The 24,632-nt window shown below is 46.8% G+C and overlaps 1 non-coding gene across 1 annotated transcript; it reads right to left on the minus strand.

The window, feature by feature from the left end:
* Positions 1–19,831: 19,831 nt before the first annotated feature.
* LOC123823766 lies at positions 19,832–19,980 on the minus strand. Its single transcript, XR_006786590.1, has one exon. It is a non-coding gene; the product is annotated as a small Cajal body-specific RNA 1 (non-coding RNA).
* Between the last annotated feature and the right edge of the window lie 4,652 nt (positions 19,981–24,632).

The following is a 24,632-nucleotide window of genomic DNA, read 5'->3' on the forward strand; positions in this document are numbered from 1 at the left end:
CTTGAAGACTTCTGTTGAGTGAAAGAAGCCAGTCTCAAAGAGACTACTATTGTGTGATTCCACTTAGATGAGGTACCCAGAGTAATTGAATTTCTGGAGACAGAAAGTAGAATGGTGGTTGTCAGGGGCTTTGGAGGAGAGGAGAAGAATGAAAAGTTGTTTAATGGCTGGCTATATAGCGTTTCAGTCATATAAAATGCAGAAGTGCTAGAGACTGGTTGTTTAACACTGGATATACTTAACTATACTGAATTGTACTCTCAAAAATGGTTAAGGCGGTAGATTTTATGTTCTGTGTATTTTCCTGCAATTTGGAAAAAAAATCCTGGAAAGAGGAGTCAGTGAGAAACAACTCTGATGATGAATTCGAGACTGTGACAGGGAGAAACAGGTGTTGGGTCCTAGATACAGATGGGGATGTTGTGGCTGCTGCCACCTCATCCTGCCTTGGGGACTGAGGGACACCTGCCCCAGCTCTGGGACTGCTTCTGGCTGGTGCGCCACAATCTGGCAGTCCCAAGCCCTCAGCTGTCAGTTCTTTGCGGGAATTGCCCTCTGCTGAAGAAAGCCATCTTGCCCAGCATTGCGCCCACGTCCTCAGGGCAGCCTGCATTCAATAAGACGTCAGGTCAGGAGCAGAAAGGGTGTGGTCCTCTCACCCCAGTTGGAGCCAGCTCCGAAGGGTGTGCCCAGCTTCTGAGCTCCCTGTGGAGCTCCGAAATCTCGTTGTGACTGTATCACGACTTCTCCATCCATCCCATCTTGCTGCCTTTGCATCCCCCATGGGCGTGGATGCTGAGAGCTCCCTCTGATCAATTTCCTGCATGCTCAGCTCTAGCGATGAGGGTCCCGATCATATCAGCTAAGGTACCAAAGCCAGCAGGGGTGGTAGCTGAGGCTGACATGAGTCCAGAGTGGGTACTGGACAAGGGAACGGAGAATATCAGTTGCGGCCTGGAGACCAGCTGCAAGGATGGGGGGGGCGCTGGAAGGGCTGTGGCTCACCCCACTAATCGCCCCCTGAGCTCCCCCTCAGGAAGAGCGGCCGGTTGGAGCCATGGAGGAGCCAGTCCCTCAGAGTCAGTGGAGACGTGGGTCCAAGAGGAGCATGAGGCAGCCTCTGGCAGACACGGAGATGTGCCCTTCAGATCCCTCTTTAAGACAGAATTTGTTACTCCGCTGCGAGGACTGTGGTCAGCAGCCGGCCTCCAGCTGTGAGCTCCTTCAGGGTTGGCCTCGCCTGACCCTTCCCAGGGCAGCTGCATCAGGGCTAGAAGAATGAGGGCACGTACGAGATGCCTGTTCTGTCCTAGGAGCTTCCTGCCGGGTTGACTGCGTGTTCGTGGCTCCCACAATTCACATGGGATCCGAAATTGGAAACAGAAAGGAACGAAGTAGGAGGAGACCTGAAAAAGCGATGTTAATGGCAGTGCTCTGGAGGAAAAGTTCCCGAGCCGCTCCCGAAGAATCAAACCTCACCCTGCCTCCTTCCTTTTCTGAGTGTTCACGGTTGAGCTCTTCCTTTGATGACACTGAATACCTCCAGCATCCTTTCATTAACTTTCTTGCCTTGTTCCCTTATATGGTTTACCTTAGCCATAGGACATTTCCGTTACTTGCAGTGAACATTTTGCCAGCCAAACATTGCAGACGGCCAGGTTTAACCTTGAAAGAGGCATAAATGACAGCAGCTCGTTGGGGAATACTTGTCATTTCCTCTGAGGCATCTGTGAAAGCCACCACTGTTGTCAGCAACAGGATAGAGTGTGACACCTTGCTTTGTATTTTTATTTTATTTTTTTGTTTTTTTTAATTATTACTGTTGCATTCCTTTTTTTCAAAGATTTTATTTATTTATTTTTAGAGAGGGAAGGGAGGGAGAAAGAGAGAGAGAGAGAGAAACATTAATGTGCGGTTCCTGGGGGCCGTGGCCTGCAACCCAGGCATGTGCCCTGACTGGGAATCGAACCTGCGACACTTCGGTTTGCAGCCTGCACTCAATCCACTGAGCTACACCAGCCAGGGTTTTATTTTATTTTTTTTAAAGAAAACTACCCTAGGTCTGTGTTGTAAATAAATAAGCGGTATAGATTTATGGTGATAGCTATCACTTTGATATTAGAAAGGATGAAATTGAATTCATTTCCACTCTTGGACTAGCCAAGAAAAAAAAAACTGACCCATGGAGATTTTATTTCCTCTGCCCTTGAATGTGGTAAAGGAAGGTGAGAGGGCAGGGAAGGGCAGCAAGAAAGTCAGGGAGAGAAGAAACAATTCAGGCAATCTACAGACTGAATAATCATATCGGAATGTAGAAGCACCAGAAAGGAGAAAATGCTGGAGACCTTTCCAGGTGAATGGTCCTGACGTGCAAGGGACAGCCACGATAGAGTGACATCGGACGTAGCTGAGAGTTTCAAAAGATAAACTAACACGAGAGGTTTTGGTAAGGAAGGCGTAGAGGAACACCTCCTGATACCTGAGAGGTGTGATTCAGTGCAAGGAGAAGGCGAGAGTGGTTGCGGATCTTTATCTCTGGGGAGCTGAAAGAAAAGGGCAAGTTGCTCTTATTCATCTGGGATGGACCAGGTGAGGTCATCAGATACTTCTGAGTCCTATGAATCATCCTTGGGGTTCGTTAAGGTTTTGTGCCTCTAATCATTTCAACTGCTTTTTAAAAAATGATTTGAGAGACAGAGAGACAGAGAGACAGAGAGAGACTGATTGTTGTTCCACCTGTCTGTGAATTCATTGGTTGGCTCTCATCAGTATGTGCCCTGACCAGGGGTCTAACCCGCAGCCTTGACATGTCAGGATAACAGACACTCCAACAAACTGAGCTGCCTGGCCAGGGCTGAACTGCTTTTGATATGTGTCACGACCCGTGCAGTGCCCGCTCTCCTTGAGCTCATGACTCCTCTGTTCCCTGCCCCCGACTCTCGTCACTGGAGGGAGGGGCTGCTGAGAGCCACGATAAGTCAGTTCTGGAAGCACAGACCACGAGCTCTGGATGCCTGGCACCCTTCAGAAAAACTACTCAAGAATCACAACATGCTCAGAAGTGTGGCAAACCTAACAACCTGTCACCCAAAACGTGCTAATCCTGTGGAACAGCAGCAGTCAGATTCATGGCCTCCTCTTGTGAAATGGAAACGTGACACTTCAGTGGCTGCTAGGTGGCGCTTGAATAAACTGGGACACTTCACCTTGGAAGTTTCGGTAAGTGCTGGGAAGCCGAGCCCTGTGGGTGCAGAAGTACGTGATCAAAACAGCTGTAGCCTCTGCGTGGGAACAGCCGAGTAGCCTAGTTCCGGGTCAGACAAAGTTGTAGCCTCATGCTGTTGGGCCCTTGGATTGTAGCTAGTACCACAGAGGAACTGAAGTTGAACTTTTACTTACATTTTATTAATTTCGATTTTAATGATGGAGATAGAGTTCACATGACATAAAATCAACTGTTTTTTTTAAGATTTTATTTATTTATTTTTAGAGAGAGAAGGGAGGGAGAAAGAGAGAGAGAGAGAGAGAAACATTAATGTGCAGTTGCTGGGGTCCGTGGCCTGCAACCCAGGTATGTGGCCTGACTGGGAATCGAACCTGCGACACTTTGGTTTGCAGCCCGTGCTCAAGCCACTGAGCTATGCCAGCCAGGGCAAAATCAACTGTTTTAAAATAAAGAATTCCATGGCATTTGATGCATCCACAGTGTTATGCAATTACCAAAACATTTTTATCACCCCAAAAGGGGTAATAAAAATTGGTTTGAGAGAGAACATTGCTCCCCATTTCCTTCTCCGGCTCCCGGCCCCTGGCAGCCACCAATCTGTGTGTCTCTGGTTCACCTGTTCTGCACATTTTATATAAATAGAATCAAACAGTATGTGAGCAGCTTTTGTGTCTAGCTTCTTTTACTTAGAATAATGTAATTAATTTCCATTTTAAATTTAAAAGCTAATACCTGATTTTGTTATTGGAAAATTTTTAAGTATGTTTGGAATGACCTAGGCATATGAGTCTACTTTTTCAACTTTGAGGTTTTGAACTTGAACTACAGAGCCATGATTTCCAGTTCACATTTATCATCCCAATCAAGGTCAGTCAGGCAAGTTAGACTCAAAACAAGGCTTATGTTTGACTAGAGCTCGGATGGGTGATTCCTGAGGACAGTGGGTTACGTGTCTCTCAGATTAATTCTCGGGACCAGTCTTTATGGACGTACCATGCCTGAGTTTTACGTGACTTTGGCTGTAAGGAAAAACTAAAGGGTTTGTTTAGTGAAAACCCCTTTCTGGTCCCCAAGCACTGTTGTCGTGGCATTTTGTCAGCATGGCGGGACGCTCTGTGGCTGGGAGGCATTTCCGTCTACTGAACATGACTGCTGAATATCCAACAACTCTGGCACCTCGTACTAGGTGGTACCCAGTAGGAGGAGGCAGCGGTGACTGATGGGAAAAGCGGTACCCAGTGATAAACGGTGGAGGTGTCTCTTGGATCAAGTGGAAGTCAACTGAGATAGTCTTTTTTTTTTTTAGAAGAGTTCTTTTTTTAAGATTTTATTTATTTATTTATTTTTAGAGAGGGAAGGGAGGGGGAGAGAGAGAGAGAGAGAGAGAGAGAGAGAGAGAGAGAGAGAGAGAAACATCAATGTGCGGTTGCCATGGCCCGCAACCCAGGCATGTGCCCTGACTGGGAATCGAACCTGCGATGCTTTGGTTCTCAGCCCGAGCTCAATCCACTGAGCTACGCCAGCCAGGGCCCAACTGAGATAGTCTTAAACAGAAGAAATAGCAGCATGCCTGCTTAATGCAGGCGGTGTCCAGAGCGGGAGAAAAAGGGGGAAAATCCACAAACATGATAGCTGACTAGATTTGTTTCTGAGCATGTGTGACTCCCTCCTGGGCACTCCCAGAAATTCTGGCAGGGAGTCAACCTCGCAGGAGCCTGGAATTCTACAGTAAATAGCGGATGAGGGCATGGTGGGCTGCCTTGGGTTGGATTCCCCAAGAAGCACAGGCTGAGACAAGGATTCAAGGGCAGGTGGTTTATTTGGGAGTTGATCCCAGGAAACAGCAGCGTGTGGAGAGAAAGGGGAGATGCAGGAAGGAATATAGCTAGTAAGGGGTGTGTGCCAAGCAAGTTCCTGCTACGGGCAACTGGAGCCCAGTGCTGCTGGGGAGCTCCGGAAGACTGCAGACAGCACGCTTCACGCTTCACACATCGCCGTGGAAGGAGAGGAAGCTGAGCTACTCATCTACCAACTCCCATCCGTCACTGGGTGGGGCCACTTCTGGGATGTGAACTCTGGCATTTCTGGGCTGTCCTGCTTGCTGGTCAAGTGTGCTTTCACAGCCCAAACAAAGCCCTCATTCAGAGTCAGGGTGTAGCAATGAGCATCCTTTGGGGTATAGAGATGAGTGTTAAGGGGGTCTGGGCAGGGCCTCAGCAGCATCCATACCAGTGACTGCTCCAGGCTGTGAGCATAGAGGAATTTATCATGTTTATCTCTGTATTACTCTCATTCCTGGCTCCATGTCAGTCCTAACTCTTGTTTTTTTTCCCCTTCCTTCTCTACTACTTATTTTTATTTTTTAAAAAGGTTTTATTCAGCCCTGGCTGGTGTAGCTCAGTGGATTGAGCACGGGCTGTGAACCAAAGTGTCACAGGTTCGATTCCCAGTCAGGGTACATGCCTGGGTTACAGGCCATGACCCCCAGCAACTGCACATTGATGTCTCTCTCTCTCTATGTATCTCCCTCCCTTCTCTCTTTAAAAATAAATAAATAAAATCTTTTTTAAAAAGAGACTTTAAAAAAATGGTTTTATTCATTTACTTTTAGAGAGAGAAGAAGGGAGGGAGAAAGAGAGGGAGAGAAACATCAATGTGTGAGAGAAACATCTATCAGTTGCCTCTCACATGCACCCAACTGGGAACCTGGCCCACAATGCAGGCATGTGCCCTGACTGGGAATCGAACCAGTGGCTTTTCGGTTCACAGGCCAGCACTCAATCCACTGAGCCACACCAGCAAGGGCTCTCCTACTTATAATAATGCTACCTGGCTATGTTTTATGTAACTTTGTAAGTTGCAGTAAATTTTTTTTTGGGGGGGGGAGCAGGGTATAAATAAATACTAGTGAGATTCAACATTTCCCCTTTATTTACTGACCATTTTTCCTCTTCTGCAAACTTGGAAAATGCTTTATTCACCTGTGTCTGGTACTATGCTGGGCACATTGAAAGCACTTGGTTATTGTTCTGTAGAAGGACACATAGCACAAAGGTACACAGACTGTTTAAAAACTGACTCCGAGACCAGATGTAGACACAGAGGCACAGGACTGTCTGGCCCCTTTCTTGAACCCAGTGCTTAGAAAAGCGCCTGCCACATAGTAGGTGCCCAGTTAATACTTGTTAAATGGATGAGTAAGACTTACAGGACCTCTACATAGTATGGCTTCCCCTAGACCACCAATTAGAAACCCACCAACATACTGGAATTGTGTGTTTCATAAGGCCAAGGTTGCCCTTGCAGTGACTGTCATGTGGATGTACTTATTTTCGTGAGCACAGGCTGGGAGGCAGGGACTAAAGACAGACCTAGAGATGGTGTTTTAAAATGTAGACTCAGCAGGCCCCCTGCATCTGAGAACACCCAATGGTAATTCAGATGCATCCTGTTCATGAACCTAATCTTTGCTTGTGGGTGTTCCGGCAAATTGTTCTCAATAACACCCCTATAGAGAAAAGAATTACCAGCAATGTTGGCAACGGGGCTCCCCAGGCATCTCAGACACTGGAAACCGAGTGACTATTTTATGTCCCATGAATCAGAAAGAAATTGTTTAAGTGGTGGATCACAGACATGCAGGTATCTGGGGTTTTGTGCTATGATATCTTTCTCTTAAGAGGCAAGCTCAGTAGTTTCATTAATGAAACACTAACTAAAAACTAGAAAGTCTGGCCTTTGAAAGACAAACTCTTGATGTTGAATAGACAGCATCGCCCGTAAGTGGGTTACTTCTAGGCAGCTCCATTCTCACATAGATCTCAGCAAAGCAGCAGAGAGAGGGTATGGCGTTTCTGTTATTTATGTGTTTTTACATGAAGGCACACTTACATAATAGGAAGTCCATCTGTTTAAAGTGAACAGTCCAGTGGTCTTTCGTATATTCGCTGTGTTATGCAACCATCACCACCGTGTAATTCCAGAGCTGCTCTGTCACTCAAAATGAAGCCGTGTGTTCATTAGCAGTCACTTCCCATCATCCCCTCTTCCCAGCTCCTGACAACCACGAATCTGCTTTCTGTCTCATGCAGACTCGCTTGTTCTGGATGTTTCATATAAATGGAATCTAATCACACGTGTGGCATTTCCTGTCTGGCTTCTCTCACCATGATGATTTGAAGTTTCATTCAAGTCTTAAGCAGGTGCCAGTGCTTCCTATCTTGTGGCTGAAGAACATTCCACTGGTGTACACATTCCACTACATTTTGTTCAGCCGTGTGTCTGTGGACAGACCTCTGGTGGGTTTTCACTTGTTGGCTACTACGAATATGTTGCCATGAGCATTGCCATACAAGTATCTGTTCAAGTCCTTGCTTTCGATTCCTTTGGGCATGTACCTAGAAGTAAAATCCCTGAGAAGGTCACACGGAAATACTACGTTTATCTTTTTGAGGAATGACTTGTTTTCCAGAGTGGCTGCACCACTTTATACTCCCACCAGCAAAGTATGAGAGTGACGGTTTCTCCGCACCCTCCCTAACACCTGCTATTGCGTGTGTTGTGTGTGTTTAAATTCTAGCCATCCCAATGGGTGTGAAGTTGTATCTCATGGGTTACTCCTGTTATTTTTTTTCTGGAAAGACTTCATTTTCCCCTGTCCCGTCTGAGCCCAGATATACCTGTCTTGAAGCATCCATCCGTTGTTTTTGGTTTTCCCCCATCGTTTCTCTTTCACACACATTTTTGTTTCCTTTTGATTTTAGAGGAGTTTTAGGTTTGCAGAAAGTCGAGCAGATAGTACAGAGAGTTGTCATATCCCCCTCCTCTCTTCTGCTCAGGCTCCCCTCTTACTGACATCACACATTAGTGCGGTGTATTTGTGACAACTGATGAACCAACTTTGATACGTTACTATTAACTAAAGTCCCTAGTTTACATTAGGGTTCACTCTCTGTGCTGTACGTACGGTCGTATGGGATTTGACAAATACGTGATGTCACATAAACACCATTATAGTATCGCACAGAACAGTTTCCTTGCCCTGGGGGTCCCCTGAGCTCCATGTGCGCACCCCGCCCCCCGACTGCTGACAACCACTGAACTCCTACTGTTTCTCCTTTCCTAAAATACTTTTTACTGTAGCGTTGCCCTTTCCAGAATGTCATCCAGCTGGAATCGTACTGTGTGCAGCCTTTTCAGACTGGCTTCTCTCGCTTATTTGTTCCCCCGTGGAAGGGAATCTTGGTTTCTTTCTGTTTGGGGAAATTATGAACAAAGGTGCTCTGGACACTGGGTGACTGAGGGATGACCTGGAGGGGCCAATGCCATGGAGAGATTTTCGTTGCTTACATTCCCTAGAGAAGAGGGCAGGGCCACGGGGGTGGGGAGGGGATCAGCGTCTGGTCAGTAGGCAGAGGCAGGGAGGAGGGGAAAGAAAGCCCAAGCCAGAGCCTTTGTTGGGGTTTCCCCAGGAAAGGCCAGGCCGGGCAGGGTGTAGACTGTGTAGGACTGGCGAGTTTCAGGGATTCCAGTGGGTTTGTCTGGCACCCGATTCCGGAAGGATTTAGGGCAGGGGGAACACTGGCTCGGTGTGAGAGTTGGATCGGCAGGTGGGTGGCGGCATGCCACTGGGTGGGGTGGTCCGCTCGTGGCCAGGCATGTTCCAGGCAGGGTGTCTGCCACCCCTAGGAGTTATCTAGTCCCTGTAGACACAGTCTCTGCCCATCGGAAAGGTCCCCCAAGATGTCAAAACATCATCAGATACAGAAAAGAAAAGAAAAGCTTAAATGATCAATACACCGAGTTTCCCTAGAGGGATGGTTTGGGGTTAGACTCTCTGGAAGCAGGTGCTTACATGCAGTTTCGGGCACAGTATGCTCACTAGAGAACCGACCTCTCTGAAAGGAAAGGGAAAGTCTAGTTGCCGTGCAGGTTTGACACAGGCTTGGCCATCCCAGAGGGAAGCTCTGGGGAGCGGACTCTCCGACGAAGCGTCTCGGATCAGGTGGGCTTGGCCAGCCTCTACCGCCCTGCCTTGCCCGGTCAGCAGGTGCAGGCTGCTTGGGAAGGGCCTGACTTTGGGCGAGGCAGCTCTCTGGCTCTGAGGCGGACCCCGCAGGAGCCGGCAGCTGGGGGCCATCTGCTCACCACACTCCCTGCATCCTGGCGGCAAGTCCTTCCTTGGAGGGGCGTGCAGGTGGCCCATCCTGGGACCCCCTTAGGGATCACATTCCCGCCACCCACAGCGGCAGCGGGCTCGGATGCACCGCCTGGCTGCCTTCCTTCCTTTGCCTCAGTCCCCCACTCCCCTACAGGTGCTTCCTTCACCTCCTGAACCTATTTGAACCCAAATCCTCATCTCAGGAGCTGCTCCTAGGGGACCTGAAATAAAGATACACCAACGCGCCTTTCGACTGATGATCCCCGGGGGCGGATGTGATGGTTTCCAGGGACGTAAACTTAGCTTTCTTGAGTTACAGATACTTACGGTGATTCAAGTCTTGGTCTGCTCAACACGATTTTTGTTTAATTTGTTGTCCTGACATTCCATTCCATCGATGCCCCCTTTTCTCTTAAAAGTATACATATCTTGGTTTGGGGGATATATTTTATGATTACCCTACCACTGTTGGAAGTGAGTGACCCCTAATAAGATAGGTGGACAGGGAGAAGTGGTTAGTTTCGATGTCGAATGCCCTCAGTTCATTGTTTATTTGGGCGCATCATCAAATCGTGGAGCTGGAAGCCGCTTCGGGGCCTGGCTGATCCAGTGACTCTCAACCTTTTTTCTGCCACGATGCACACGGTTGAGCATTCGCAGGCAGAACATGCCCATGGAATCCCCAATATGCCAGCTGTAACTCCACTCCTTTTTCTGCCACCCGGGAAAGCATACCGAATGCTGGCAAGACTTAGGTTGTTATAAGGATAATGTGTTCTTTAAAAAACGATGAATCATTCTCGAGCTCTGGTGCTTTAACCATTAGCATCCAATCACTCGTGACACACTTCACGACTGATGGAGTTCGAGAACTGCTGATCTCGTTCCAAACCCCTGGATGACATAGAAAAGTCATTTAGGGGCACTGGCTGGGTAGCTCAGTTGGTTAGAGCATCGTCCCCGTACGCCAAGGTTGTGGGTTTGATCCCTGGTCAGGGCACATACAAGAATCAACCAATGAATGCATAAATAAGTGGAACAACAAATTTCTCTCTCTCTCGAATCAATAAATAAAAAAAAATGGCATTTAGGCACACGGCATCTCCACTGGGAAGTGTAAAACCTTTGAATGAATGGCAGCGATTGTGGGAATTGTCTGTATACAGCAAAAGGCAACCATGTCTGCCGAGAGGTTTTTTGGGGTTTTTTTTTTGAAGATTTTATTTATTTATTTTTTAGAGAGGAGAAGGGAGGGAGAGAAACATCAAATGTGTGGTTGCTTCTTGCATGCCCCCTACTGGCAGCCTGGACAGCAACCCAGGCATGTGCCGTAGACTGGGAATCGAACTGGCGACCCTTTGGTTTGCAGGCTGGCGCTCAATCCACTGAGCCATGCCATCAGGGCATCTGCTGAGAGTTTTCAAGAGCTGTGCCAGGATTTACCAGATAGGCCCATAGATGAATTTGTACCCATCTAGTTTGTATAGGGATTCTTTGCTCAGGATATTTATGAGTCAAAATGTTGCCAGTGCTCCTGGTCATCAAGTGAATTCTCTTTATATCTTTGCTAAGGTGTGTCAGTCAGGACCCGATGGCTGCAAGAGACAAAAGTCCAGTATGAATCACGTTGAATAAATTGGCTCACATGACGAAACCATGGGAACGTCCTGACTGGAGCTGGCCACAGGGATGGCCAGAACTTGAGACTCGAATGTCGCAGGGATTCCCTGTGCCTCTCGCCCATCCTGTTCTGGATCTTGGCGTCATCTTTTCCAAACAACGTATTCACTAGGTGGGGGTGTGGGTATCGGACGGTGGGCTCTCATTTTTGCAGCTTTGTGACCAGAGAGGACAGGCACCCTCTTCTTCTGCTCTGCCCCTCGTATCAGTTAGAAGAACCCTAGAGAAGTACTTTGGTTGGCTCACCCATGGACCAACCCCAGGGCCTAATGTAGAGATTAAACCAGTCGAGCCAGATGCCCGTACTGCAGGTCGATTACCCCGGGGGCTTCTCAAGCACACGGTTGCCTCAGGGATAACTGGGACCTGGTGCCCACCGGATCTCCCTCTCACTCAGGAAAAGTAAAATCTTACATGTTGTCCAGCCCTTATTCCCAATGAAGCGTTTCCATGTCCTGGGCTATAAATAGTAAAGCCTTTCCCTTCCCTTCCAAATGCAAATATTTTGAATATTTTAATGACTGCTTTCCAAAGCCTACTTTCAAAACCACTCTTCAAAAGGCTTGTGCCAATGCGCACTCCCACAAACAGATGGTGGTGGGCAGTCCTGGATTGTAAACTGTCATTGATCTGGTACCGGTGGCTCTCAGTTGAGGGCGATTTTGCCTTCCCAGGGGACAATAGCAGTGTCTGGAGACGTTTTTAATTGTCACAACTGGGACAATGCTACAAGCTTCTACCAAATAGGACAGCATGCTGCGAGATGTCTTACAATGGGATTGCAGCTCCCCACGACGAAGAATTACTTGGCTCCAAACCTCAATAGTGCTGAGGTCGAGGATCCCTGATCTATTCAGGTACAGTCTCTAGTTTTGAATATAAAGTAGTCTCAACATGAAGACTTGCCTAGACAGGAAAACTCTGGCAGCAGGTCTTGGTGTATGCAGGGACTCGAGGTCCTGTCTTCCTGGTTTGGGAGGAGGGCAACGATATGGCAGGTAAAAGTTGTTAAGGTGACTGGCTAAACGGCTCAGGACACTCACCCTTCCAAGCTCTGCTGGATTCTTTGTTTTAAAGGTAGAACTTAAAGCACTTTAGCAAAAAGACAGATAGCTCAAATTACAAGCGAATATGAGAATTGCCAACATTTGGTTTATTTCTATTCTGACACTTAGAAAATAACAGTCATTTACTGTCATTCAGGAAACTTAGTGCGTGACAAATAGAGTGTAAGAACACCCCACAAAGTGTGGCCTCGGTAAATTGTACAACAGAAAATAACTGATCTTTTTTGCTTCCTTATTTTGCATCTTTCTCCACACCACTCGAGGTCCCTCTCCACCCATCAACCCCAACAAATGGTACCAACTGCCTCTTCCTTTCGGAAGTAGTATAATGAGGCAATACAGGGCAGGGAGTCTGGCATCAGACAGTCTGCGTTCAAATCCTGACTCTACTGGTTATCACCGGTGCGAGACGAGGCAAATTACTTAACCAACCTTCGTTTCCTCATTTGTGAAATGGAGCTGAGAACAGTACCTCCTCTTAGGGCTATCGTGGAGTTAAATGGTTCATATACATAAAGAACTTTGAACAGTGCCAGGAACATATCAAGTACTATATATTAGCAATGTTTATTTTCAGTTCCCCACTACTTTATCAGAACCTGATATCAGCTCAATATTCAATATGAAGCTTAGTATGGAGCGGTGGTTATATTGACGTATAACATGAAATGAGTTTCAGGTGTATAACATAATGACGTGATATCTGTATATGTTGTAGAATGATGACCACAATAAGTTCGGTTAACATCCATCATTACATGTAACCACAGTTTTTTTTCTCATGATGAGAACTTTTTAAAAAAGATGTTATTTCTTTTTAGAGAGAGAGGAAGGGAGGGAGAAAGAGGGGGAGAGAACATCATGGGAGAGAGATATCAATCAGTTGCCTCTCACACGCCCCCCAATGGAGACCTGGCCCACAACCCAGGCCTGGGCCCTGACTGGGAATCAGACTGGGGACTTTTCTGTTTGCAGGCCAGCGCTCAGTCCACTGAGCCACACCAGCTGGGGTGTGATGAGAACTTTTAAGATCTACTCTTTAAGCAACTTTCAAATATACAATATAGTATTGTCATCTTGGCTGATTTTTACTTGTCTCTCACTGATTTAAAATCTTAAAATTTGGGAATATGACTTGAAATTGATCAACTTAGAACGGGGAAAAATGTAGAGATGCAGTTTCTTCCCTCTCTCCCTTTTTGGTCCATTTTCCTTTCCTTTTCACTTTTCGGGGCCTATGTGCCTCCACTGCTTAAGAACTCAGCGTGTTTCTGTCTTCTACCCTGAATAAAATCTGTTTTGTTGTCATCAGTGAACTGGGAGTCAGATGACGTGGGTGCCAGTTTCATCTCAACTCCGCCCTTGGCCACCAGCTGCAAAGCCCCCTGCAAGCTGAATCTGTTTCCTTATCTGCAAAGTGAGAGTGATTTTACCTGCTCAGGGCCTACCTCATAGGGTTGCTGTGAGATTGAGTTGCGATACTGTATGTGAAAAGGCTTCATCGTTAGTAAATGAACATAAAAACACAAGGAATTAGTAATAGATTGCCTGCAAAAAAGCCTCCAACACAATAGGTGTGGCATTAATTGTTGGGTGGAATTTCTTCCCGTGGGAACTGCTCCAATAAGAGCCACCAGATGGCAGCAAAGAGCAAGCTTCGCTCAGAGGCTCCCTTCAGAGGTTTTGCGGGAATAAAATGTGACTGATGGTTCACCGTTTCTATCAACTTTCCTTTTGACTCCTTTCACTCACTCCCCACCTCCCCAGCTATTTCCTATCCCAAATCCACGGGTACAAAGAGAAAATGCATTTTCTCTTTTCTTACTTCCAATTCCCACCATGGGAACGGTACAAAAAAAATGCATTGAGGGGCAAATTGGAAGCGACAGCAGCCTCTGTGTTCAGAGCCTGAGGCTAATATGAATTGGCAGTGGGGATTAAACCTAGAAGAATTATGAAATGCATTTCAGGCAAAATGGGTGAAAACGGATGAAGCAATGGGAGAAGTGAAAACATTTAAGCAGATTACTTGTTCTCTAGGTTCCCGTCCCATCCATCGACCCCTCGTTCATTCAACACACATCTATTCCTGACTTGGGAATACAGGAGCAGTCCCAATCCTCACAGAGAAAAGGGAGACAAATACTGGACGTGTAATTAATTGCACATGCGATGTGAGCGAAGGCCCGAGAAGGGGCGAGAGCTGACTGGGCGGGGGAGGAGTGCATAGGGCCCCCATGCAGAGGAAACAGCATACTCGATAGCCCAGTGACCTCCGTGTAATTCTAGAGCCCTGCAATGGAGAAAATATGTGATGACCAAAAGCTGTCAGGATTCCAGGGCTCCTAGCAGATTCCTGTTTTGTTTATTACATCGTTGGAAAGTTCTCACGTGTGTATGTGGGAGGCAACGCTATTTCAGTCTGTGGAGGATGGCGGGTTGCGCTGATTTCATAGAGCACTGACGATAACTCTGTGGCCCCCTGCCCCAGCCCCGGAGAAGCACAGGGCACAGGACAGGGGCTGATAGTTTAGTTGGAACAACCGTTTCTTCCCCTCACACTCTCTTCGTCATAATGTTCAGGGCAGCCCGTATGAAACATTCCCACGTTTTGATAATGCTTTTCTTGGATCTGTTCCTATTTCTCTGATCTTGCCTCTCCCCTCTTCCCCAGCACTCACTGGATCTGGAGTTCTTCATGGGAATTCAGACCCCCAGGGGACTGTGCATGGAATTCAGGCATCCGTGAGCTTGGCTGGAGGAAAAATTATTTCCTTATTTTCACCAAGTTCTAATGGAAAGTCAGCATTTCTCCTTCCATTAGGAACACAGGCACCAAAATACAGGAGTGTTCTTGGTGCCTGTGACTTTTTCACCAGTGGAAGCAGAGATATTTGCATATCACATGCATAGCTGTGGCTGATATCTCAAAGCTAATGCTCACCACTACTTTAAAATTATGGCAGTTTTTAGAGTTGCTGCTGAGTCTTATTATTTAGTGCGTTAATAAAGACACACACACATTACTTGATCCCAGATTAGTTGTTAGAAGTATTTCAATGTAATTGGTTCCTTTGTAATCCTGTGTGTTATTTTAGGCATTTAGAAACATTATTCTGAGAAAGGTCCCTCAGGACCACACAGGACTGCCAAAGGGACTCCATACACAGGAAAGGTGTGAAACTTTTGCAAAATCCCAGAGTTCTGACTTTTGTGAGTCCGAGATACTTGTGCCCCTGGGGCCCCTCCTCCAAAAAAGATATTAAAAATTATATTACTACTGTGTGGGTTTAAAGATGCACGTAATCCAGGTTGGTTCATTATTATCATTATAGTTATTTTTCTTTTGCATTAAGAGCAGTTGAAACATTTTCGTGGGCCCCAGGCGCTGGGCCTGCTGGGCCTGCTGGAGAAGTTGGCCTGGAGTGAACTCACCCATTTCTATTTTTTCAGCTCTTGCCTATGACACTCAGGTCTCCGTCTTCAGCCCTATCATCTTTTTAAAAAAATATTTTATTTATTTTTAGAGAGAGGGGAAGGGAAGCAGAAAGAGAGGGAGAGAAACATCAATGTGTGGTTGCCTCTCACGCGTCCCCCACTGTAGACCTGGCCCGCAACCCAGGCATGTGCCCTGACTGGGAATCGAACTGGCGACCCTTTGGTTTGCAGTCCATGCTCAATCCACTGAGCTACACCAGCCAGGGCCCTATCACCTTTTTTGATGGCAGACCTGAGCACTTAGTAACTCGCAGAATATCCACACAGGCTGTCCCAGAGCCATCTCAAGTGTATCAAGTCTAAAACTGAACATACTGCTTTGCTCTTAAGATCTGCTTTTGCTCCTGTGTCCTTATTTGCCGCACTCCCCAGACAGTCTCGAACAGAGAAACCTCGGGTCATCTGTGACTCCTTCCTCTCCTTTGCTCTCCGTGTCCCATCAACCACCATATCCTGCCAACACCACCTCCCACGTCTGTCCCAGGTATAGCTCCCAGCTCCCATTCCCAGAATCCCTTGCCTGGGATTCTCCCACAGCTTCCAGATGGGAGCCTTCCTGTCTCTGTCTTTTTCCGGAGTCGTTTTCCCAGCATGGCAATCTCATGGTATCCCACCGCCACTCAATCCTGGGACCACCCCCGCACTGTCCACATTAACAGTGAGTCTTGAACGGAGAAGTTTGTTCAAAGTACACATGCCTGGGTCCCACTGCAGGGATGAGCTTCCAGTTCACTTACTATTGGATGGTGATCTGGAATCCACATTTTAAACCACAAACATCCAGGTTTTCTTTGTGGGGCAGTTCTTGTTGGAGCTTATTTTCAGAAACACTGTAATACTGGATAAATATAACACGGTCTTCCTGATGAAACTCTGACCTTTTAAAACTTCTTGTCCCGTCCTGTAGTGGTGTCAGCTACCCACTACTCCTTACCTCAGTTTACACCCTTGTACCTTTTGCTAATGCTCCACGTCTAAAATACTTTCTTTTCCCTCCTTGTTGAAGACCTCCTCCTCTTTGGGGGTTCAGTCCAAAAGCTATTTATTTTTCATATCGGTCTTTTGACCTCTCTAGGAAGAGTTCATCATTCCCTTCTCTTACACCTCCACACCACTCTGGACAAACCTCCAGCCTCACGTGTTTATTGTAGAGAGGGATGGGTGGACGGGATGCTCCATGTCTTTGGTACAGAGTGGCACGCTGACCAGTCCCACCAGAGCTCAGAGGTTGAGACACTCTTGTGCCTGGTTTGTGGGGAGAGCCTCTCCAGCAAGAACAGGGTCCTCACAGTAGCATGGGGGTGGAGGAGAGGTATAGGTCTTGCAAGGAGCAACTATTCACTGACTGCTATGGACATAGTTCAACAGTTTAACAGTCAGTGTAGACATACCGGCTAACTAGTAGCAACTCGTGCGGGAGCTTGTGTGTGTGTCCCGCTAGGTTGACAGCACAGATGTGTGTGCTCCACGGCTCATTCCAAACCTCTTTACAGTCGACAGCTTCGCCCAGCTCCCTGAATGGGCTTCGGACCATCGGCACAACCGATGGATTCAAACGTCAGATGCTTTCTCTTTCTTCTTCTACCCGGGTTGCAAATACGACTGGGCAGTGTAAAACAAAACAAAACAAAACAAAACAAAACAAAGCAAAAACCTTAACAATAACTGAGGACGAGGGCAGGAGAATTCCTGCAGATTCCAGCCCCCCGGCCAAGCACACCAAATTAAAATCTCTGGGCAGGAGCCAGGCCCCTGCATGCCCAAGTGATTCCGAAGCAGGTTCAAGTTTAGGTCCTTGGTTTTCAGATCTGGTTGCACATTAGCATTACCCAGAGAGCTGAAAAGTTACAGATTACTAGACACCCCCACCCCAAACCTCTTGAAGGGGAATCTCTGAGGGTGTGGCCCAGGCCTTGTATTTTCTAAAGCCTCCCTAGGTGATTCTGCTTTGCAGTCAGGAGAGAACTCCTGGTTCTTTAAGGAAATTCTTAAACTGTTTAATCAGTCCCTGAACAGGGGCGGTGAATGTGTACTGTAGTTAATAGGTCATCTTCTCTCTGGTAGCTGAACTTATATGTTGCTTTTTTTGTCTCGGGAAGGAGGAAAACTCATTCTTATTTTGACTGCTGTCAGTGGGAAACCGCTTAGCAAGTCAAGTCATGCATTTCTATTCTGTGCAAGTCACGATGATTATTAAGGCCTTGAAATTGTCTTGAGTGGGCAGAGCTGGAATTGGCTGACTTATCATTCAGCAGCTTCACGTTAATCAGCGGGGCAGAAGGCCCGGCTGTAATCCTTGATGTCTAGGGACTGCTTTGCATAGCCCTCTTGTGAAATAATATACCTCTTTCTTCCTCAATTCATGGGATAAAAATAAGGCATGGACATTTAAGGGAGCTGCTCAAGGCTGATGTCTTGCAAGTGTCAAAGTCAAAGAGAGACTCTCTGAAGTCAGGCTATACAACCCAAAGTGGTGAGCTGATCATATTCTAGGCAATCGGGCGCGTAGAATAACTTTTTTGGATGCCATGGTGTTGGCAGAGGTAGCCGAGAGGACGTGACTGCTGGTTGACCAGCGAGCTGGCCCAGGGCAACTGGAGTCTCGTGTCCCCTCGCCTGTCCTTGGGATGTGTGGTCTGCCCACTGTTCCCACAGTAGAAGCCATTGTCAAGGACATAGCCTTGAGAGAGCAATGTGTGGTTGAGACCATCTGTCCTGGGTATGTGACTGGATCCAATTACAGCCTCTATATAAACTTTTGAGATTCTGGTAGTTGATTGAGGAGACCTGCTCCTCTTGTGGCTGTTCAGGACAAGTCTTGTGTGTGGGTTCTCTTGTTTATTAAACCTGCCGCCTGCCCGCCTGTATTCCTTTGCCTCTTTCTTGGGTCTCTCCTTGCCCTTCATGTCCAGGGGCCAGTTTCAGATTTCACCTGAGTTTGTGAACGAACGCATACACCCCTGTCTTCACCTGTCATCTTTGTTCCCTTTCGGAATTTTCATTGCACAGGCCAAATGCATCACTTAGTTGCTTGTGGTCCACTTCGCTAACATAGATCCAATCTAACGGGAATAAGTTAAGTTCTCACAGTTAGACATAGGACCTGGGTCCGGACTGTGCAGTCATTTCCACATTAGAACAAGGCTATAATGGGCTGGAGCCAGACCCTACCAGCCGCCAGGAGCCAACTACGTGTGTAATCTCTCCCCAACTTCATGTCCAATGGCATCACAGTGATAACTTGAAATTAGCCACTGTGAGCATATTTATACCACAAACACGGACAAACATAAGAAATCAGACTTTTTGTGGGGGGGAGGAGGGATAGATTTTGTTGTTGTTTTGTTGAACCTCCCGGAGAGCCAGCTGTTCAGTGTTTACCAGCACAGCGCTGGTGCTAGGGCGGCAAAGGAATTTATTCGAACCCTGCAGGCTTGCACGCCAGCTAGTATGATGGTGACAATTGATCTCAGTGTCACCTTTGGTACACTCTTCATAGGTTTCCTATTTAATGCAGACAACAAGACGTTAGCTTTTAAACCTGATATCGTTGCTCACCTGTAAGAGCAGTTGAAAAAGATGATGATATTGTTCAGAATTGACTGCGGGGATGGGGAGAGGACGCTCTAAGGCACTGATGATGACAGAGTAAATAGTACAACCCTTCTGAAGGGTAAATTGGCAAAATTATGTCCAAAGTCTTAAGATGGGCAAACCTCCTGAGTTTATCCTAAGGAAATCCTCAGAGATGTCTGCAACATGAGCTACTTAGAAGCATTCGCTGCAGCGTTTTTCACCCCAGTGGTTCTTGACCTTGCTTGTGTGTTACAGTCACGTGGGGAGTTAAAAGCAGAAGATAAGTGGTTCTTCAACCAGGTAGGGTGTTGGGGAGGTAAAGGCGAATTTTACACCCGTGGGTGGTTGGCCGTTATCTGGAGACATTTTTAATTGTCCCAGCTGGGAAGGAGGGTGCTACTGACACCCCCTGGGTAGAGGTTAAGGATGTTGTTAAACATTCTACGGAAAAGCTCCCTGCGGCAAACAATTATCCCGTCCCAAATGTCAGTGGTGCTGAGGTGGGGAAGCCTCATCCTGCTGGTGTCCGGGCTCTGCCTCCGGCCAATCACATCCTTTTGGAAGGCAACTGGGCAATATTTAACAACAGTTAAAATACATAATTTATTACATGTTTTTTTTTCCAGTTGTGCCGCTGAGTTATAACTCAGTGTGTGTCTTTACACGCTGGGCTTAGACTCGTGGCTTTTGTTTTAATATTGTGCTTCTTAAACCCAGCTATCACAACGCATCACAAGCCTTTGACACAAGTTAATTACGTATTTTCTGAACTTACTAATTCTGTAACTCAACTTTTATAGATTCCCAGAGTACACAGAACTGATAAGTCAAAGGAGATAGGCATTTTAATTGTCAGATATTTCCGGATTGGCCTCGCACATGCAAACACACCACACACTCACATGTACTATGCTATTCTAAGCAGTTCACAAGGTATCATGTGCTACAAAGGGAAAAATTCGACTCCCAAACACTTGATAATTGGCTTGTTTTTCAAACATTCATAGAGAAGACTGGAAAGTCCATCCATCAAAATGTTTCACTCTTTGGAAGATTAGAGTTTGCTTTTTTTGCTTTTTGCTTTTCTCTATTTTCCAAATTTTCCATGAGCTTACAATTCTTCTGAAATTAGAAATTTCTAAAGCCTGCGTTAAACGTTATTTTGCTTGTGAAGCTACGTCTACACACAACTGTTAGGACATTGTGTATTAGCTCTAGCGTAGTAATGTGCAAAAACCAATTTGGCCGTGAGTACAGTGTGTTTGCTGGGCATCTGTGGTGAGGCTGTGAAGTGGATCAGCTGGACCGGTGACCCTGCGAGCCCTTTGTTAAAAATAGCACTTCCTTGACACATGGCTGCCAGATGCACTTAATTTCTGGATCCATTTATTTAACGTGAAAAATGTGTCTCCTGCAGAAATTCATTGTCGTCTCAAGTTTATAGAGACAGTATTCCCTCTTCACGGAGTGGAGTGCTCATATCTGGAGAGGGAGGCAGAGCCTGTAAGTCCTTCACTCACCAGACATTTATGGGATGCTGACTTGTGCTTCGGGCACTGATTTGGGAGTCTGGGTTCCAGTGGTGAAGGAGACATCCAAGGTCCTTGCTCTGAAGTTGTTTAAAATGTATTTTTAGAGAGAGGGGAAGAGAGGGAGAAAGAAACATCCATTGGCTGCCTCTCCTAAGCACCCCAACCAGGGACTGAAACCGCAAACCGGGCACATGTCCCGACCAGGATTCAAACCAGCAACTGTTGGCTCCATGGGACAATGACCAACCAACTGAGCCACAAGGGTCAAGGCCAAGATCCCTGCTCTTAATAAGATAACGTCAGTGCTGGCTGGGTAGCTCAGTTGGTTAGAGCATCGTCCTGATATGCCGTGGTTGCGAGTTTGATTCCCAGTCAGGGCAGAATACATACATTAGTTGAACAACAAATCAGTCTCTCTCTCTCTCTCAAATCAATATATAAAAAATTAAAAACAACAACAACAACAACCAGAAGCAGACTGAGAGACCTGGAGGGCTGGGAGTCTGGGTGAAAAAGGTGAAGGGATTAAGAAATACAAATCGGCAGTTACAAAACAGTCACAGGGATAAAGTGGAGCATAGGCAGTGTAGTCAGTGATATTATAACAGCCATGCATAGTGCCAGGTGGGTACTGGGCTTATTGGGGGGAATTGCTTTGTAAGCTATATAAACGTCTAACCACTATGCTGGATACCTGAAACTAATATAATATAATATAATATAATATAATATAATATAATATTGAACGTCAACTGTAATTGAGAAAGAACCAAAGCCAAAACCAAGCCACAACAGGCATGGTCTTTGCCCTGTAGTCTTACAGACTAGTGATTCGCTCAGGGTCACACAGTGATGGGTGGAGCCAGCCCCTAAACCTGTGCATTCTCACGTAAAACCCAGCACTCGTTCCGTTAGGCGATTGCCCACATGAACCAACATTTCGGTTGCCCTTTATTACTCCCTTCAGTCCCTTCTAAGGAGGCAACGTTAGAGGTAACTCTCAGACCTCTTCTTTGCGGATGGGTTTGCACCTTCAAGTCTGAAGAAAGCAGCTTTGGTGCAGGGTGGAGGGAGGAATGTCAAGAGTCCTTGACACTGTGAGAAAGCAAGAGAAAAAGGGAGCACCGGCTGAGGGCAGCAGTGGAAAGAGGTGACTAAGGAGGCGTGGTAGACATGGTCATTACGGCCCAAGTCGTCTTTGAGGATAAAGGACTTACTCCCCTGGCTGCTGGGAGTACTGCTGACAGGCAGCCCCCAGCTGTCAACCTCCCTTGGGGACCGCTTTTCCTAAGGAGAGCTGTTTCTCCCGAGGTCACACCCCTTTCCTGGGAAGCTCACATCCAATAACTGATGGAGGAAATAAGGCTCTGAAGGGCCATCCCGGCTCGAGAACTCTTCGTGGGGCTCAGCCTTTGGTGTGGCTGCATCACAGCTCAACTTTTCCCAGCCCCGTGTTCTTCCCCCCACCGCTTCCCCAAGGGCTGGAGTCCCCAGGGCACTCTTTGATAAACACCCTTCATGCAAACCTCCACCGCACAGTCTGCTCTCCAGGAGCCCCATCTGCAACCGAGGGAGGACAAGGTGTCCGAGGGGGGCTGAGTAAGCTAAACCTCCTCCTCTTCCTCCCTTTCGAAAGCTTTGGTGAGATTGGCATCACTCGCTCATGCTTTTGTGAGTGAGACAGCATGTATAGTGGGTTGAATACAGGGGGTCCCCCCACAGCCCACACATTCATGTCTACCTGGAACTTCAGATTCGACCTTGTTTGTGGATGTAATTAGTGAAGGATCTCAAGGTGAAATTATCCTGGATTGAGGGTGGGCCCCAAATGCAATGGCTGGTATCTTTACAGGACAAGGAGAGGACATAGAGAGGACCTCCCCTCTCCCCGCCACCCCACACACAGAGGAAGGTCACATGGAGATAGAGCTGAGACTGGAGTAATGCAGCCACAAGCCAAGGAGCACCTGAAGCCACCAGAAGCTGGAAGAGGCAAGAACGAATTCTCTCCTAGAGGCTTCCAAGGAAATGTGGCTCTGAAGACGCCTCTATGTGTGACTTCTGGCCTGCAGAACCTGGACAGAATAAAATCCTTTCGTTTAAACCACGCGGTTCGTGGAACCACTCACTCAGTTCATGGTGCCTTGTTGTGACAGCCTTGAGAAACTAATGCAATGACAGCTGTCATACGAATGTGAATGAAGTGCCCAGGGCTGAGCATGCAGTAGGTGCTCAACAAACTTGTCGAGCTAAACTGAACTGAATGCTAATAAAGGGAAAAAACATTTATTGAAAGTTATCTTAAGATAGCTTCTCCTTTTATATACTGATTTTTTTTAAGAGAGAGAGAAACATTGATTTGTTGTTCCACCCATTTATGCATTCATTGGTTGGTTCTTGAGTGTGCCCTGACTGGGGGTTGAACCTGCAACCTCGGCATACTGGGACAATGCTCTAACCAAACGAGCTACCCTGCCAGGGCTAGAATAACTTCATGATTTATTTTCTTTAGACCCCGGGCATATGGGCACCTGCTCATTTGCATACTTATTCATAGTGTTTGATTCTACCTGTGGAACTGTAGAAGGATCTGTATTCATTTCTGGGCAATTCTCCTAACTCTTGAAGTCAGTCACTAATGAGGTCCCTGCACTGTGTCGCTGCGAAGCATATCCTGATCATTTAAACTAGATTCCTAATTTTAAAATGCTCCTGGCCTTTTTTTTTTGGGCTGTTCCTCTTGGCCCCTCAGGAGCCTCCAGTCCTATTTTTAGGTGTGTAGGCAGGTGGATAATATGGGACTCACAAAGGTGATTTAAGAACTTGGCACAGCATCAGATGCGAGTGCTCTCGCTGGTGCTGGTCTTGTCACTCCGTCGCTGAGTTGGGCACCGCCCTGGGCCTCAATTTGCCTTATCCATAACACAGAGCTCGTACTCCCTTTGCATAAGCTAGCGATGGGAAAAGAATCCAGTGAATTATCTGATCAGCTCTCACAGGCTCTGCTGTCTGCTAGTCACTTTTGGAAAGTTCCAAATCATTTCTAAATCCTGCAGGCTGAGCCCTCCGGTCAGTATTGCGCTGCAGCTGAGAGCTGAGTGTATCAGTGGCCAGAGAGGTAAGGTAAATGAGTTTCTGAGCTTTAGGGGGGCTGTAAGAGCCCAGAAGGAGCCCCAAGATACTTACTCTGTTTGATCGTGCCTGCTTTTTCAAATTTAGAGACCTAACTGTAGGAAGGATTTTCGATAACTAAAAATGAAAATGTCTAGTCCATCAGCAAATGTATTGAGTATTTGCTCGTGTAGGGCATCTAATAGGTTCTTTTGGAGGATTCAGACACACGATTTCTATAACCAAAGGGGCTCAAGGAGGATCTGTGAACACCCCTTAAGTGCCAACAGAGCCTGTAGAAGTTGCTTTGGGAGTTAGGTCCTTCTCAATGGCACATGGCTTGAAGGTCCCTCTTTCAGGCACCCCTAAAAAAGGAGCAAGCTATGCTTAAAGAGATAGCTGTCAGTGAGGATGTTTTTGGTTGCAGCCTAACTCTAGATTCCTTAAACAATTCAGAGGACTTATTATCTCTTTGCTCACATCACTGAAAATCTGTGGGCATTCCCCCCTCGGGTAAGGCTTGATTTAGCTGCTTGCAGAATGTCACCCAAGCACGTGCTTTCTTTCCGCCTCTCCGTTCTTACTTCTTCAGAGTTTATTGAGTGGTCCTATGGCTGCTCCAGATTCTGCTATTTTTAGGACATCTCACATTTTCAGGCTGAACCATCCAAAGGAAGAAAGAATAGATCTTCTGATATCTCCAACAAGAGACCTGGAAATTTCTCTCTCTCTCTCTCTCTCTCGTGGACCTGAATCCAGCCGTTGGATGACTCCCAAACCAA

Source organism: Phyllostomus hastatus, unplaced genomic scaffold (genome assembly GCF_019186645.2).
Source record: "Phyllostomus hastatus isolate PE091 unplaced genomic scaffold, TTU_PhHast_1.1 phas_contig_1162, whole genome shotgun sequence".
Classification (NCBI taxonomy): Eukaryota; Metazoa; Chordata; class Mammalia; order Chiroptera; family Phyllostomidae; genus Phyllostomus; species Phyllostomus hastatus.